Consider the following 17,069-nt stretch of genomic DNA (forward strand, 5'->3'; position numbering starts at 1 on the left):
CGGCCAAGGCATGACCGGCCGGCCGGCGGTCCCATGACACCTTTCCCTAATTTTATTATTTTTGATAAAATCATGTGATTTAGATAAAAATACATGAAATTAGGTAATTTTCATGATTTTAGGGAAAATTCATAAAATCAAGGAATTTTAATAATTTGAGAGAAATAATAAAATAATGGAGACGTGAGGTGTGGGACCGGCCGCGTCCAAGGCATGACCGGCCGGCCGGTGGTCCCGTGACACCTTTCCCTAATTTTATTATTTTTGATAAAATCATGTGATTTAGATAAAAATACATGAAATTAGGTAATTTTAGAGAAAATTCATAAAATCAAGGAATTTTCATAATTTGAGAGAAATAATAAAATAATGGAGACGTAAGGTGTGGGACCGGCCACGGCCAAGACATGGCCGACTGGTGCTCGGTCCCGCGACGCCTTTCCCTAATTTTATTTTTTTTGATAAAATCATGTGATTTAGATAACTCCTTTGAAATAAAAGAAATTTGCTCGAACAAGAGAATTTTTGTGAGATTAGCGAAAAATAATAAAATGTGATAAAATATAAAATTGGGCGCGGGACTGGTCACGGCATGACCGACCGGCTGATGAGCCCAGTCCCCTGGCGACTTTGCTAATATATTATTATTATTATTATTATTTTTCTTCATATTTTGCATAGGTTCCTCGTTCATTCACATTTTTTGAAATGCTCGTTCGTGCATTCAAAATGCTGGTCTGTGCCTTATTTGTTAAGTACACTTGCACCATTTTTGTCAGGGCTTATTCGATGCTCAGATGCCTGTTTCGTTGAATATTTATTACTAACCTGTGGAATTCTGCTGGGAAGAACCACAGATTGAAGTAACGAAATATAACGAGGAATCGTAGAATATTGCTGAATATTCAGGCGATTAATTGACGACTCGTAGAATATTGTTGGATATTCAGACGATGGCTCGTAGAATATTGCTGGATATTCAGACGATTTAAGATAATTAATTGCTGGCTCTGTACTAGAAGGGCTTCCTGTCTAGGAGCATTAATTATCTGAGGGTTGAGCAATATGAACTTGCTGGAGTGTCATATTCCTCTTGCATAGTCGGGGAAAATCTGGTTACATCCCGAAGACGTTGTCGCTCTATACTAGCAGACATGATGTATAGGAGCCGCCCAATCTTTCGATTCTATACAGTATGATATGTGCCGTGGCCTCAGCTGAGAGACTGCACATCTTCATATTCTCTGATATACTTTCTCCATAAGAGGTGGCATGAGCTTTCATGCACAAAGACATGAGTCTCGATACTCATACGATTGCCGGATCCGGAGTAATTACTGAAATTGTTCAGTATTCATGAGATGTGTCGTGGTCTCAGCTGAGAGGCTGCACATCTACATATACTATGAGAGACATCCCTCTCAGTCAGAGATTTATGGCATGAGCTTTCATGCTTAGAGACATGAGTATCAATACTCATTCGATTCTCGGATCCGGAGTAATTACTGAAATTGCTCAGTATTCATGAGATGTGTCGTGGCCTCAGCCGGGAGACTACACATCTACACCTTCCCTGAGAGACTTTCTCGATCAGAGGTTTTATGGCATGAGATTTCATGCTTTATTGAGAGACATGAGCCTCAATACTCATCGATTGCCGGATCCGGAGTAATTACTGAAATTGCTCAGTATTCATGAGATGTGTCGTGGTCTCAGCTGAGAGACTACCCATCCACATCTTCTCTGAGAGAACTTTCTCAATCAGAGGTTTTATGAGCTTTCACGCTTTAATGAGAGACGTGGGTCTCAATACTCATCCGATTGCCGGATCCGGAGTATATTTTTACAATTTTACCCTTTGTCGAAAATCCACCATCTACAATGATCAAAGATCTTTAACTTTCCAACGAGTGTGCTTCGTGAGAGTGTTGAAAGATCATTTGCTCCTATGATTGTATGTTTCTTAGAATCGTATCTTGATGGCAACGATCTGAGAATTTTGCATATTATGTCTTTTTCAGAGATAGTCTTTCCAAAAGAGAAAGAAGCATTAATTATCTCAAAAAGTTTGAGGTAAAACTCTTCAAAAGTGTCGTTGTCATCCATTCGAAGGTTTTCCCAGTCGGATAATAGATTTTGAATTCTAGCTTCTTTCTCTGAAGTGTTTCCTTCGAATACGATCTGAAGATTATCCCAAGCTTCTTTCGAAGTTAGGCATGTTGATACATGATGTTGTATATCACGACTTACATCATGTACAATAGCATTCAAACCATCTGAATTCTTCTTAGCAAAAGCCTTTTCTTCAGTTGAGTAATCTACTAAGCGTTTAAACCCAGTTTCCGAATTTGCTACTTTCGGGCGATCATAACCGTCGATGACTAATAGCCATGTATTAAAGTCCCGTGATTGAAGAAAAGATCTCATGGCAGATTTCCACCATAGATAGTTTGATCCGTCAAATCTTGGCGGTACGTTAATCGAAGTCGATTCATGAGAACTCGAATTCATTTCTTATAGGTTGGATCGCACCAAACACAGATTGTTAGATCTTTTCGTGTTTTCCTACTCTGATAACGATTGAAAAGACGAGGGTACCCAAATGTACCTCAATCTAAAACTTTTCCACTTATAAGTCCTTTTCCGAAAGTGATTGTCTATGGACTTAGTAGAGACAATACAACTAATCGGTTCACACTTCGTGTGATCGTATATGGATACGAGATCGAGACAATATAATAACGAAGTATGTTTACTTGATAATAAGTTCGGACTTAATCAAACTCTAGGGATTATCTATCAAGTAAAATAGGAATTAACGTTTGTGCAATTTACTTTAAATTATAATAAACACAATTATAATTGCAGAAAATAAAAGTAAATGACACAACAAGATTTTGTTAACGAGGAAACCGCACATGCACAAAAACCCCGGGACCTAGTCCAGAATTGAATACTCTCGAAATTAAGCTGCTATACAAAATCAAACCAACTTCGTATAGTTGAAACCAAGAAATTAAACCTATAGTTCACCTAGTTCCCTCAGTATCCATGCGCCTCCAACTTGTAAATAAGTCACGTACTTGGAACAATTCCTTTGGTTCGTATTCCAAACAGTAAAAGAACAACAAATTTGTTCGGTAACAACTCTTTTCAAACAACGTGATAAGAGTCTGACAAAGGCTCTTCTGTTTAACCAATAAACTCCTTTTTCATACTTACAATCTTGGAAACGATTTGCCACACTTCCAAACAGGTTTAGAATTGGTTCGTCTGAATTCCAAGAACTATGTGATTGATTATCCTATCAAATCACCAATTATGGGTTTCACGGTTCTACCAAAAAAAGTTCGGTTCTACCTCCATGTGAGTATTGTGCATAGTCACGCTAGTTACCAAAATTCGGTTGACTAGGTACTAGGATCGGTTCCCCACAACTTATGGTAACTACCTGTATTCGGTCGCACATGTCCATAGGATCGGTTCTCCCAAAACTACAAACTTGTTGCACATGTTCATAGGATCGATTCCCCTATCTACTAAAAACGTGTTGCACCTCTTACAAGGATCGATTCCCCTCTCGTAAATTTGTTGCACCTCTTACTATGATCGGTTCCCAATGACTAGATAAAAGTTGCTATCTACAAGGCATCGATCATACCATCTTGAGTGATTACTTAAGATCGGTTTCACTAATAAAAGTCATACCAATACATAAGTCAGGCCTTGTGAATAGTTTTACCAAGATACATAAACAAGTTTATGAGCGGTTATACTAAACACACATATTGGTAATTCAATATATATTTGCAATGAATAAAAATACCAATAAGCCTAGTGATTTCCCTTTCGATTCACAAAATGAGTTTATGAACTTACTTCCTTTAAACGAATGTAAAACATTATTTCCTAGGATGAAATATTCACTCATACCCATACATAAAATCACAACAACATTCATATGATCATGTCGATGTCTTATATACAAAGTTTAATGGTTAAGCAATAAACCTCGTATTGTATTCCTTAATAATATGTCTAACTAGAGTATCATACACAACTTCACAGTTATGTTTTAAATATGCACAACTTGGAATATACGTTAGGGAATGAAACAGTTCAAGTCAAATATTACTAACCTCAAGAGAAAGGATGATGTTGTCGTTGTAGCTCCATACTTCTTCACATTCTTCAAGTCTTCATGTAATACTTGTAAGTCTCATATCCTAACACTTTCAAGCTAACCTATACGAAGTTGACTCTAGTATATAATCAAGCGACTCTTTAAATGAGTTTTGATTCACTAAAATATGACAACCAAACTTGACATACCAACGCTTGGTGGGTTCAACCGAGCTATGCTCTAACAGAAATGACAAAGAAGAAAATCATAATAATAATGTGAAGTTGGCAAAATTAAGTGATCTAAAGGATATGAAGATGGGAGACAAGAAAATATTTAGGAGTTAATCAAGCATTCCAGTTTATTAAAACTAAAGTTGGATTAGAATCTATGGAGTACATAATTATCGTAAGTACTACAACACTACATAATTTCCATCTTGAATCCATTTTTCCATGTACAACTTCTGTTGTTTTTTTAAAACTTTAAATTTTTTATCCATTATAATTTGTATATGGACACACATTCTAAAATGTGCCCTTCTGATACTCGATTCGTTTATTTGAAACGGGATTATTCAGTGACATGTAACCATACCTTTGACTCCAAAACTCTGTATCTACCAAAGTAATCGCTTATATAAAACGATATGATTGGAGATAATCATAAACCTTTTTTTCTTCTATAGCATATAACTAAGTGACGTTTCAAGTGGATACTCAGTTAACCACGTTATTTCTATGAATTCAATACTCAAAGCGTGAGACTGTCATGAGTTGTCATTTATGAGTCAAGTAATACTTTTCAGTTATTCAAAATTTAAATTTACAATTACCAGATTTGTGTTTTTATTACAATTTGTGGCTTTGTCTTGAGGCTTGAGCTTTACCATTTTAAGCTACCATCCGCAATGAGGGCGGAAAAGTTGTTTATAAATACAGATAATACTACAAAATTTATTTTAACAACATCAAGTTCCCATCACCGTCCATGGGAAAAATCCTAATGCAGAGTCTGACCATCCAAGGACGTAGAAATGAGTAATCAAAGAAATGAGAAAGCTACCCATTCAACAAATTGTGGCTTCTGAATTGGGTAAATGATAGGTTTTAGGTATCCATTGCCATTCCATGTTGTAAAAAGTGCCTTTTCAGCTTAAGCATTATAGGCTCTATCAAATACCACACAGTGTACGAAATCTGAATTTTTAGACTCTAGCTTCTACGGATAAAGCAAAACAAAAAAAAAACACCATTTTCCAACACACCTAGCTCTCTGCCTGAAGCTAATAAACACTGCATTCCTTTTTTGTTCTTCATCTTAAGTGGAAAAGAACATTTGGGGACAAAATAAGTTGAATGTTTGGGGTTAGGGTTCTGAAGAAGACCAAGCTTATTTTTCAAAATTTTTGAGGAGACAACACTAGTAATAGGTTTCTTTGACATGGCCATGATGATGGGATGATGGAAGCCGTTGGTTACGCTAGATATTAACTCTTAAGAAACCTTAGCTAAAATTAACTATTTAAATATTATGAGGAAATGATGTTAACCCCCGACTGTATAAAATGTTGACTCGATTAATTAATGTTATCGTTAACTTATGGTTAATATTACCGTTAACTTAATAATTAGTGGTTACTAAAGAGTAGATAGTGTGTGTATGTTATTAATATCCTAACAGGAGTCCGGAGAGAATATTTGGGTGTGGATTAAATTTAAAACAAGACAAGAATAATTTGATAATTAGATAAAGGCCCACTGTAGGGATCAGAAATTTCATTCTACCAGGCCTATGAATGAGATAATTTTCTATGAAAGACTAAATCATTTTTTAAGTTCACGCGATCAGTGATCTTTACTTGTTTTTCAATCGTGGTGTTTAAATCTTCAGTGTTACTGAATGACACTTATGATTATAGGTTCGAAGGCTACTTAGCCAGTACAAACCATCGTTGTACACGGTTTCAGAACCCTACATACCATAGTGACATGGATTTCAAGGTGGACTTTTCACATGCTGACATGAATTCCTAATAATAATTTCATCTAAACAGAGAAAGTGTTTGCTTGGATCTCATGTTATCTTAGCTTGAATTAAAGCTACCTAGAACCTTGAAAATATATAAACAAAAAGATTCTTGCAATATGATTTCTTAATCCCTGACACTCTCGTGTCATAGTTACCCCTATAACCTATGTGCTTCGTGAAATGTATTCTAGGCTATGACTGTGAATAATCCACATAGGGATTCGTGAAGCACGGTCAGACTATCTCTCTACCTGATAGTTCTTGTATATGGATCTTGTTCTTATTGATTTTTGAGGTTTTCGTAATCTCAGATCAGGAACGAGATAATTAAAAATCACAAATTTCTCTTCGTATCAAAATTTATGATTCCTCAAGATAGATATCTTCTTATTTGATTGTTTTAGATTGTTCTTAAGAGGAATAATCTAGGCTTCTCATCTAACTGAGTGTAAGTGTTTCAGGTTCGTGAGGTCTGTTGTACATTGTCTACTGCAACATATTTTTAAACCTAGGTTGATAAATCAAAAGATAAATCATATAGGCTTATTTTTTATGGAGAGATTGGTTTCAAAAGTTTTCACAAAGGTTGAAGCAACTCTTACGATGTAAAGGACGTCAGCTAAGGGAATCAATTGTGTAGAACCTTGTGAGGCTCAAGAGACGTAAGGAGGACGACTACAACTGAATTGCTTGGAGAATTAATTCGGTTTCAGCTACATTATAGTCTGAAGTCTGATAGTAGGTTAGTGTTTGTTGCAGTTTAATACAGTTTGGTGTTTAGAGTTGGACGAGGTCCATGGATTTTTTTGAGGTGCAGTTTTTTCGTTAACAAAACTTCTGATGTCTTGTGTTTTTCCCTTTTCCCATTATATGGTTTTATATTTATAATAGGAATAATACAAGTACTACGTAATCAATCTAGATAGTTTAAGTCCTTATTAATTGGGATAAAAAATTAAGACTCGTTTTTGTTGGATTCGTATCTTGAAAGATAGATTGCAATTTTCATACTTGTTAGAATTCAGATCCTCTTGATTTGGATACGACTAGATTGATCTTCGATATTGATTTTTGAGATCATCCAAGAACTCTTCTACACAATCAGGTTCACAAACTTTTAGTCTAAACATATTGATTGTGGAAGAGAAAAGTGAAAAACTATATATATGTATTGTACAAGGGCCTTTGCTTTAGATCTACTTGTAATTATATTAGGATTTTTCCATACAGGTTGCCGAATAAAAAAGTTGGTGGAGTACTTGGCACCCTTCCTTTTCCGAGATCACTACATTCGTTGATAAACAAAAAATAAATAAAATTAGTGTCTACTCAACAAATATTGCATCCTTATTCGCAATCTAAGGTACGTATTTTTTATATTTATTTCTATCTGAACCATAATCTCTAGTCTCAATGTTTAAATTTAGTTTATTACAAGTGTCCTATTTGGCAGTGACTAAATACAACCCACATTTGGGTTAAATACAACCAAGATTCTACTTTTAGATTTATATTTTTTTGATTTTGAAATTAACTAAATACAACCCAAAAAACCAAGTCAAACCCTATTCTTAACTAAAAAATAACTAGCCAAAATCTATCACTATTTTTTCAATTAACCGTAAGATTTTATTTAAGGAATACTGAAAATTTTCTTTTTCAAATTAACTACCATTCCAACCCTAGTGATAACACTTTAGAAATTTAGGCCAAAATTCTATACTAATCAAAATAAAATCCCAGTGATCATCCTCTTGTGCTCCCAAATTCAGGGAGGAAGATGCAACGATAATGTGTTAATTTACTGTCAAATTTTCTTAAGCGATACATTAGCTCATCAACTGATAAGGTAATAAATTGATGAATCAAATAACAACCGATAGTTAAGCCCATCAACTGACATTTAATCACTCCATCTCGATGTGACACTCACAATTCAAATGTGTTCGATTCCATATCCATCCAAGAAGATGATAATTGAAACTCAATACTCAATCCTCATTTATTCTGATCCCACTTTATAAGGGAAACTTAGACTAAGGTCCATAAAAAATATTTTTCTTATTGATAGGCCCAACATATTTTTCAGCTACCATCACACCCACAATTATTTGAAATTATAAAAAGAGAGAAATAAAACACAAATACCCTTAATATTTCTACTTGTATAACAATGGAATCTCGGATTTTCTGTCTTTTCATTAAATGGTTTGCATAACTCGTTATGCATCCTATTTTTTCAGGGGTATAATTGATATGCAAACTTCAATATAACATATCTAAAAAACCGCGCCTTAGAATTTTATAAATTGTATCTCGTTGGAAAGCTTTTAAAGAGATCTACAAAACGAGTACAAACTACAATATCAAATTTGAATTTTTTACGAAAATATCAAAAGTGATTGTAGTTTTAGGGAGAAATTTCGAAAACTGGATACATCATCATTATGCAGCCACTATAAAGGATGCATAACACATTATGCAGACACCACAAATGATGCATAACAAATTATGCAACCATATTTTGATTAATTCATCCACTAGTTAGGTTATGTAACCACTAAAACGATTGATATGCCTAAAAATAACATTCTAACAAAGAAAAATAATGCATGACACATTATGCAACCACCACAAAGGATGCATAACAAATTCTGCGGACATACTTTGATGCATGCATCCACTTATATAATTACGCACCCACTAAAAAGCGGTATAAACCTAAAAAGTAACATTTTCACAAAAGAAAAAGATTGAATAGTAATTAATGCGGTTATTTTCTAGACTGTATAACAAGTTATGCAACAAAATTTGAAACTGCATAACATGCTATGTAGCCATTTTCTGATAAATTTTAATGCTAACAAAAATGTTATTGCATAAATGGGTTATGCTGCCATTTACTCGAATGCATAACAAGATATGCACCTATTTTCTCGTATGCATGACAAGTTATGCAGCCATATTTATAAATCTATAACAAAATATGCAGCCATTTTATTATTTTAGCGCTAACAAAAAAAAGTAGCTGCATAATGCATTATGCAACCATTTTTTTACTGCATAACAGGTTATGCATACACTTTTATAGTTGCATAACAGATTATGCAGCCATTTTGTAGTTGATTTCAGTGCTAACGAAAAGAAAATGGCTGCATGATGCATCCATTTTCATGACTGCATAACAAGTTATGCATCCATTTCTGTAGTTGCACAACAAATTATGCATCTATTTTCTCAAATGCATAACATGTTATGCATCCAATTTCTCGAATGCATAACATGTTATGCATCAATTCTTAAGCACACGAAAGAAAATAAAAGGTTCCATAATGTCTTTTGCAACCATTTTCTCTAGTGCATAATAGGTTATGCAACCATTTTAGTGACTACATAACAGATTATGCAACCATTACAGAAAATGCGCAATATAAACACCAAACACTAAAAAACAAGAAAAATGAACTTCCAAAAATCCTTATACTACAAAAAAAAAAAAAAAAGTCTTGCAATTACAAAAATGTACAATTACTTTTTCATCGTCAACTAGAATGTCACTACCAGCCACCATCACAATCTGCAGGAAGAAAAATTCAATTCTCAGTCTATACTCACCTTGCCAGTGGGTGAACACATAGTTGCTTTTAGAAAACTTGACCGTTTTATACATAAAATAAGAATACAACAACCCATAGTGTGGTAAAAATGATGTGCATATCCTTATAGAGTGTTTGTATGCATTTGATACAGTAAGATGCCAAAAATGAAGCATAATGGAGTCACTGACCAAACTTAGTAAATTTGAGTTTGATGATTCATCTCATTATCGTGTGGTAAAGACGCACTAATTAATACATTTTACTACACCAATTTATACAGATATACTTCTGAAATTTGTCTTTTGGATTTCATAATACCAACTTAAGGAGCATGTACATTAAGATGGCAATAACCACAGATTCCTTGTTCTGTTCTAGGAAAATTCGTATTTAGTTATGGTTTTTTACTTCTCAGAGGTTGGAAGTGTCTTATTCCAACACGATATATATATGCAAAAAAAGAATAAAAATCTGATTCGCATCGTTGCCAGTTACAGTATGTCCATACCAGAATTACTATTGGCATGTTTCAGTAGCTGGTAAGTGAAGAGGGCATTATAATTGAGAAATAAATACCAACTCGAGTACAAGGTTGCTCGGCACATTAAACGACTGAAAAGATTAATAATATCAGTTTGATGGGATAAAAAGTCCCTTGACCTGAAGCATGCAAATCTAATCACAGAGGCAAATAGGCTTCACACCATTTACTGTAATTCAATATACAAATTAAAAGTTTCTACAAGCACACTCCATGTCTATACTTTACCATTATCAGTGTATTACTCTTTCCTACGACTGTGCATGCAACTATTCATCCAATTAGTATTACGAAATCATGTATAACAGAACCAATATTCACATTACTTAGTTCTTTAAAAATATTCATGGGTGTTTACCGTTACACAACGTGGTAGTGCATCGTAGTAATATCTAGGCTCCGCTACCTAAGACATACATCAAAATCTATGTTTTGTTTGAAACTCATGTTTCTAATGGAGTCGAACTGCCACATTTTACCACAAATTCACAGATTAATTAAGAAAATAGAAAGAAATTACTAACAAAAACAGTAACCACTGTCGTATGCAGAAAGGAGCAAAGGTTGGGAATTAATATACCTTTAAACAAGTCAAACATCGTCAGTAATAGCATTAAAGATACATCTTCATACTTAGTTGGTAATGATCTATCCATCTCACCTTTGTCATTGCATTTCTCTTCACCTTAAACACAAAACCACTTACTTAATCAATCAAATTAAATCCTTAAAAATTCCATAAAACCTCGAAAATTAAAAATTCACCAAATTCAAAATGATTCCATGAGTAACAGAGATTTAGGTGCCCTGAATTCCAATATGAAGATAGATTTTTGATAAAGATAATAAATTGGAAGATAAATCAAAATTTCAGTCAAGAACCCTAAAAAAATGCTAAACTTTTTGGAACTTTTTTTTCTCAAAAGAGAGATCGAGATTAGATCTTTGCTCTGATCAAGAAATTGAGTTGTAATCAAAATTTTAAATTTTTCGAAATCGTAAAATCATTTATCAGAAAAACAAAAACTTGATAACGCTAGAAGAAACTTATCTACGCGTTCGTTTCTGATAATTTAATCTGCTGATTTAACTGTTGATGATGATCTTCATCGATTCTCCCCATCGATTTCACAGAAATCTCCAAGAACGCAAACTACTAATGTTGAAAATAGGTTTTTCAACTGGAATCGAGATGTAAATATGGAAGGGTGTATACGAAAGGATATTAAAGGAACCAAAAGATATACGAAACATAATTTTAAAAAATTTGGGCGTCGGTGAAATTTTTTCGTTGAAAACGGGTGGGCGCGTGAACTTTTACGCCCGTGAATTTGAGGGAGAAAAAAAACTCAAAAATGGATGTGGTGGTAGTTCTCGCACTTTATAATGACGTGGACAATTGTGGTGTGAGTATTGAAGAAATGAGCTTTCTCATTCACTCTGGCCCCACGCTAATTAACACATAGTCTTACAACTTTAACTTAACCCACTTCCATCAAAACTAACCGTGCAAGCAATAAGCCCACTTCTGCGATCACTTCGTGTGAAGAGGAAAAAAAACCATGATCAAAACTAACCCTCACCTTTCTTTTTCCTTTTCTTTTCCAAATCTTCTTCCTGAATTAGTTCATACATGAAAGTGGAATTTTCAGTTCATATGCAGGTTAGTTTGGTTTCTCTTTAGTTTGTTTCAGTTCCATTGTACTGTTGTTATTGTGCGTTTTTCATAATTTTTCAATTGATATGGTTGGTTCAATTGATTCATTGCTCTGCAGATATTAAATAAAGGTAGTACTATAGCTGAATCAGATGCATTGTTCTTCTTATAACATTTGATATATTGCAGGTAGTACTATGTATGTTCGTTCACATATCTACAAGATCTCTCACACTTTTGATTTCAGGTTGATCTAGATAAGCAACATGTTCAATTGTTTGTTATTCTCAAAGAGCAAACCTAACGCACTTAAACTGTTTGTTAAAATGTTAAGCAGAATTTTATCCTAAATTCCATTGTTTTGTGATGTAGCCGATAACTCTTGAGGCTAAGATTCAGGTAACTGTTCTTTTTTTTTAATACTCTTTCTTTTTTTGTTCCACATCTAATTTCAATTCTTGAATGGAATTTGGATTTACGGTATAATGTTTCATCCGAGGCCTGCTTAGAGATCTGTTGCACTTAAAGTATTTGTTAAATGGCTTTAGCAAAAAAGTTTTTGCACTTTGAATTAATGGCCTATTCGTTGTTGTATGGTTTCACACCTATCTTTACATTTGGCTCCATTATATTTTGCAGGAGTTAGATACTCCGACGAACAAAATCGACTTTAATTTGTGCTGAATCAATTAATGCACAAAATCATACTACCCAACGGAGGTAATGCTTGATTTTACTTTTCATATTAAAAAAAAAAAACTGAAACTGATCAAGGGTAATGCTTCTCCTTCTCATTTGGACTTAATTCTGATTTTTGTTTGTGCTGAGTCATAGTCTTGCCGTGATTAGTCCTAGGTGATTCTTCTTATCTAATACTTAATCTCAGATTTAGAAAGATGAACATATCATCTTTTATTTGCTTTGAGAATATATCACATGTTTGTTATTCAAATTTGATTAAGAAATTTTAGTTCCGCTGTACTAATATTTTTGTGGGCTTTTATCAATTTTTCGATAGATATGTGGGTATGTTCAGTGCAGTTGTTAGTTACCAAAATGGATGCATAGTTACATTTGATACCTGCAGGTATAGTCCATATATGTCTTCATGCTCTTTTTATTTTCCCAACGTTGAAACTTATAGGAGATATAAAATCTCTCACAATTTTCATTTCCTATCTGTATAGTGGATGCCCGCCATTCGTTAGGAGATATAAGATCTCTCATGCTTAAGAGTGATGCTTATGCAGTTGCTAAACTAAAATTACAGGAATGGAGATCGAACTGGAGAAACTGTTAATGGCAGAGCCATTGAGATAAGAGAAGGTTAGTGAATTCACAGCATTGTGTGTGTCCAACTTATTTGTATGCATTTCTGTAAACATCCACATCTATTTCCCTTGAATGAGAATTGGCAGTTTTCACCGTTCAAAAATTAAGTACTGAGTTAATTGGAAGGAAACTTGAAAATGCGTCTTAGATGCTCTATTTCGAAACACAATGTTTTGATGGATTATTATTTTTCACTATTTGTTTTGTGATGCTTATGTGTGTTAAGAATTATTGACAAATGATGAAGAAAGTAGTTTAGTAGGGGGGGAAAGTAGGATGAAAACTTTGGTTTAAGTTGTTGAAAAGTATAGAGATTTAGAAAGATACGAAGCTACCAGTAAATATAATATGGGTTTTGGTTGGCAATGTCATTAAGAATTATTGACTTGAAAAGAGAAAGAACATACCTAAAATTGCATATCATGTTTTATTGTTGAACTGATAACAAAGAAGATTAGGCTTTCTTAAATGTTATAGAGCTCTGGTCTAAATGTTTATGTTTTTTGCAATTATGAATGATTATGAAATCGATGACTCCCTAGCTTTGTTACATTTTTGTTATAGTCCAAATGTGAATTTCAGTATTGTAAGTGCAATGTTTAAGGGATGAATTAGACTTGCATCAATTTGTCGTCTTGCTCCTTTGATGTTTTTTATATATAATTATTTTCCTTATTTGTTTGCTCTATCGACGTTATATGATAATATCTTAATTTAAATTTCAGGTGGACATATGAAAGCAATTGATTCTAGATTCTGCACCCAAAGTGTATTCAGTCGACCTCAACATTAAGGATTAGAGATATTTGGATACACAAGTAACAAACTTATGTAAATTAAACTTCTGATATTCCTTAGAGATGATTATATCTCATGAAAATGTTGCAGCCACACGACAATGGACACCCAGTGCGATTATCTCATGTAAATATTGCAGTCCCAAAGAGATGTAACCCAGTGCGAACGGGTTATCAACAATGGATTGAAAGTTCGGTCTATGGGTACCGGAAAACCCAGCTAAAACCACCCCAACTTCATCTTATTCCATGTAATAATCAGTTCATCCATTTTCATGTTGTTTTCATTGCTGTCAGCCAATTTGTTTTTTTTTTTCTTACATATACAGTGATCTTTTATTTCGTGCTAAGGGGACAATGCATGTTATCTGATACTCAACTATATGCTGCTAATACTAATAAATGCCTGATAAATATTTGAGAATGTTGTCATTATTTAAGAGTCTAAATTTTGTACGAGCTTTCAGATGGATCATATTGTGACAGGAATAGTTGTCATATACATCTGAGCACAAAGTATAATTTGGTTATAAATTACGACAACCGAGCAGTTACTTGATATTGAACTAATTGTGAGCCGGACAGCAATCAAAATATAGTTTCCCGGTGCGAAGCACGGGTTACTTTCTAGTACAGTTTAAGCGACTGACTAAAACAAGCCAATAAACGCATGAAGAAAATGTCAAACACAGATGCAAATCATGATGATCTCGGTGGTGGAGAAGATGGATGTTGTCTTTTCTTTTTTCGGTGCAGAGAACATGAAAGGGGTTTCCTTACCAATTATTTAAATGATTTTTTTTTATCAAGAATGATAGGTTAGGAGACTATTTCATCTGTGATAGCTTTCGAAAGAAAAAGAAAATCTTCATCTACGTGATGATCAATTTCTCACTCCCTAAAATAAGAAAGAAAAATCATTAGGAGATAGATCCGAAGGTATTTTAAGAAATAAAATATTGATCAAATATTTGATTAAATCTGTCAACAATTTTGGGTTAAATATATAAAAATTGTTAACAATAATTTGGGTTATATTTAGCTAAATACATATTTAAGAGGGTCCTAATTAACTAAGATTGCATTTAACCCAATTGCGGTTTGTATTTAGTCACTGCCTCCTGTTTATATAACATGATATCACATCCTAATATAGCCGTGCTATTACCTAGGTTGACACCAACTAGTAATGCGCCGCCAGTACAACCCTGAAGTAGAACGAAAATTACCTTTTTTTTTTTTGAAAAGAAGAAGTTTCATTATTAATAAACAGGAACTTCTTTTGGGTAACGAGTCCCCACCGAGTCATTCATAACAATTACATTAAGGAAATCAGGATGAGTGTGCTCCCATATGTGGGTTGATGTTCTGTTACTGATTCCAATCCCGTGCTGTAATTGTTTTTTTGCTGCAAAGTCTGCAAGTCCATCCGCCGATTGATTCGCTTCCCTATGTGTGTGTGTTATCACATATGCCTGTAGTAAACAGAGATGTTGTTGTATTTCTTGTAACAAAGTTCGTATGATCCAAGGTGCCTCAGAAGGGTCCTTCGACACAAGTGTTAACAGCGCCGTTGAGTCCGTTTCGAATTGGATGGTGTTTCATTCTTTGAGGGCCGCCATCCTCACAGCTAGTAGTAATGCCCATGTCTCTGCCACGATTGATGTCGTTTTTCCAAGTGGTGTTGTCATAGCCATAATCACTGTACCATGTTCATTTCTGCAGATCCAACCCGCTCCCGCCATCTATGGTTCTCCTTGATTGTTCATTTTGGACGCTCCATCAGTGTTGATTTTGAGCCATTGGTTCTGGGGGGCCTTCCATTGAACCCAAATCGTTGTCGACCTTTCCCGCTGTTGCTGTTGTGTAGCGTGTTGGTTACAAATATTATGTTGGACTGCCCATTTGTCTTCCTGGCTGAGGAGTAAGGCTATATGAAAATTTTGTTTCGGTGTTTGCACTATGCTGTTGTAGACCTTAGGATTTCTTGCTAACCAAATATTCCACATTGTATAACAAGCCAACGTGAAATCCTCCTTCCTTGTGTGCATTTCCAGAAAAGACTCAAAGTTGACAGGTTGCTGTATCAGAGCGGGTATTGTTGTTCTTCCACCCAACCCTTGGTTCACAGATTGGCTTCTAACGCAATGTTGCAGCTGAGCAATGATTGTTGGCCACGGGCGAGGTGGTAGTGCAATGCTGTTGTAAACATTGTATTGGCTGGCCAAGCTGTTTACATGCCTACACATCATTTCCCAAGTCTCCCTCACTCGTGGACAGTCAAAAAGGCAATGTTGCATCGTTTCTGTATGCTGGTTGCAGATAGGACACATGTTGGAGGTGGTTATGAATGCAGAGCATCAAATGTTGGTAGACCATTGTGGCTGACTTTCCAGAGGAAAAGTCTGATTTTTTGGGGCAGTCTGCTTTCCAAAGAGTGTTGTACTTTTTCTCCATGTTGGTTGCACTCATCTGTGGAGGTTGGTTGGTTGTTGCGGTTGTATTTTTGAGAAGCATCGCATAACCGCTTTTAACCGTGTACTGCCCCTTTTTGGCATGAGGCCAAATTGGTTTATCTGGAGAAGGTGAATTTGGGATATGAATGGCTCGTATTGCACTACTGATGCTAGTGGGGAAAATATTATCCAACAAGTCAGTATTCCAATTGAAAGAGTGTGGTACCATCAGAGAACTTACTAGGTTGTCGCCCATATGTCCCAAGTTTGGGATACTTTCATGCAATGGTATCCACTTTTCTTTAATAGTAGTAGAATTTTCATCCCCAATCTGGACCGCAAAATTTTCCTGCACAAAATATGATATTTTTGTAATATTTTTCCATGCCGGGCTGGCATTTGCCGGTGGAGGTTGCAGTCTTCTCAAGATCGATTTCATGCCCAAGTATTTGCTTAGATAGAGAGTGTTGCAGATTGTGTTTGGTTTTTCATGAATTTGCCAGACTCGCTTTCCCAAAAGTGCAAAATTGTGT

General features: G+C 34.8%; 1 long non-coding RNA gene across 1 annotated transcript; it reads right to left on the reverse strand.

Moving 5' to 3' along the window:
- Nucleotides 1–9,468: 9,468 nt before the first annotated feature.
- LOC113292672 lies at nt 9,469–11,588 on the reverse strand. The gene is made up of 2 exons (XR_003331818.1): nt 10,875–11,588; nt 9,469–9,731 (listed from the first exon to the last, which is right to left on the reverse strand). It is a non-coding gene; the product is annotated as an uncharacterized LOC113292672 (long non-coding RNA).
- Nucleotides 11,589–17,069: the final 5,481 nt, after the last annotated feature.

The sequence above is a fragment of the Papaver somniferum genome, chromosome 7 (genome assembly GCF_003573695.1).
Source record: "Papaver somniferum cultivar HN1 chromosome 7, ASM357369v1, whole genome shotgun sequence".
Taxonomy (NCBI): domain Eukaryota; kingdom Viridiplantae; phylum Streptophyta; class Magnoliopsida; order Ranunculales; family Papaveraceae; genus Papaver; species Papaver somniferum.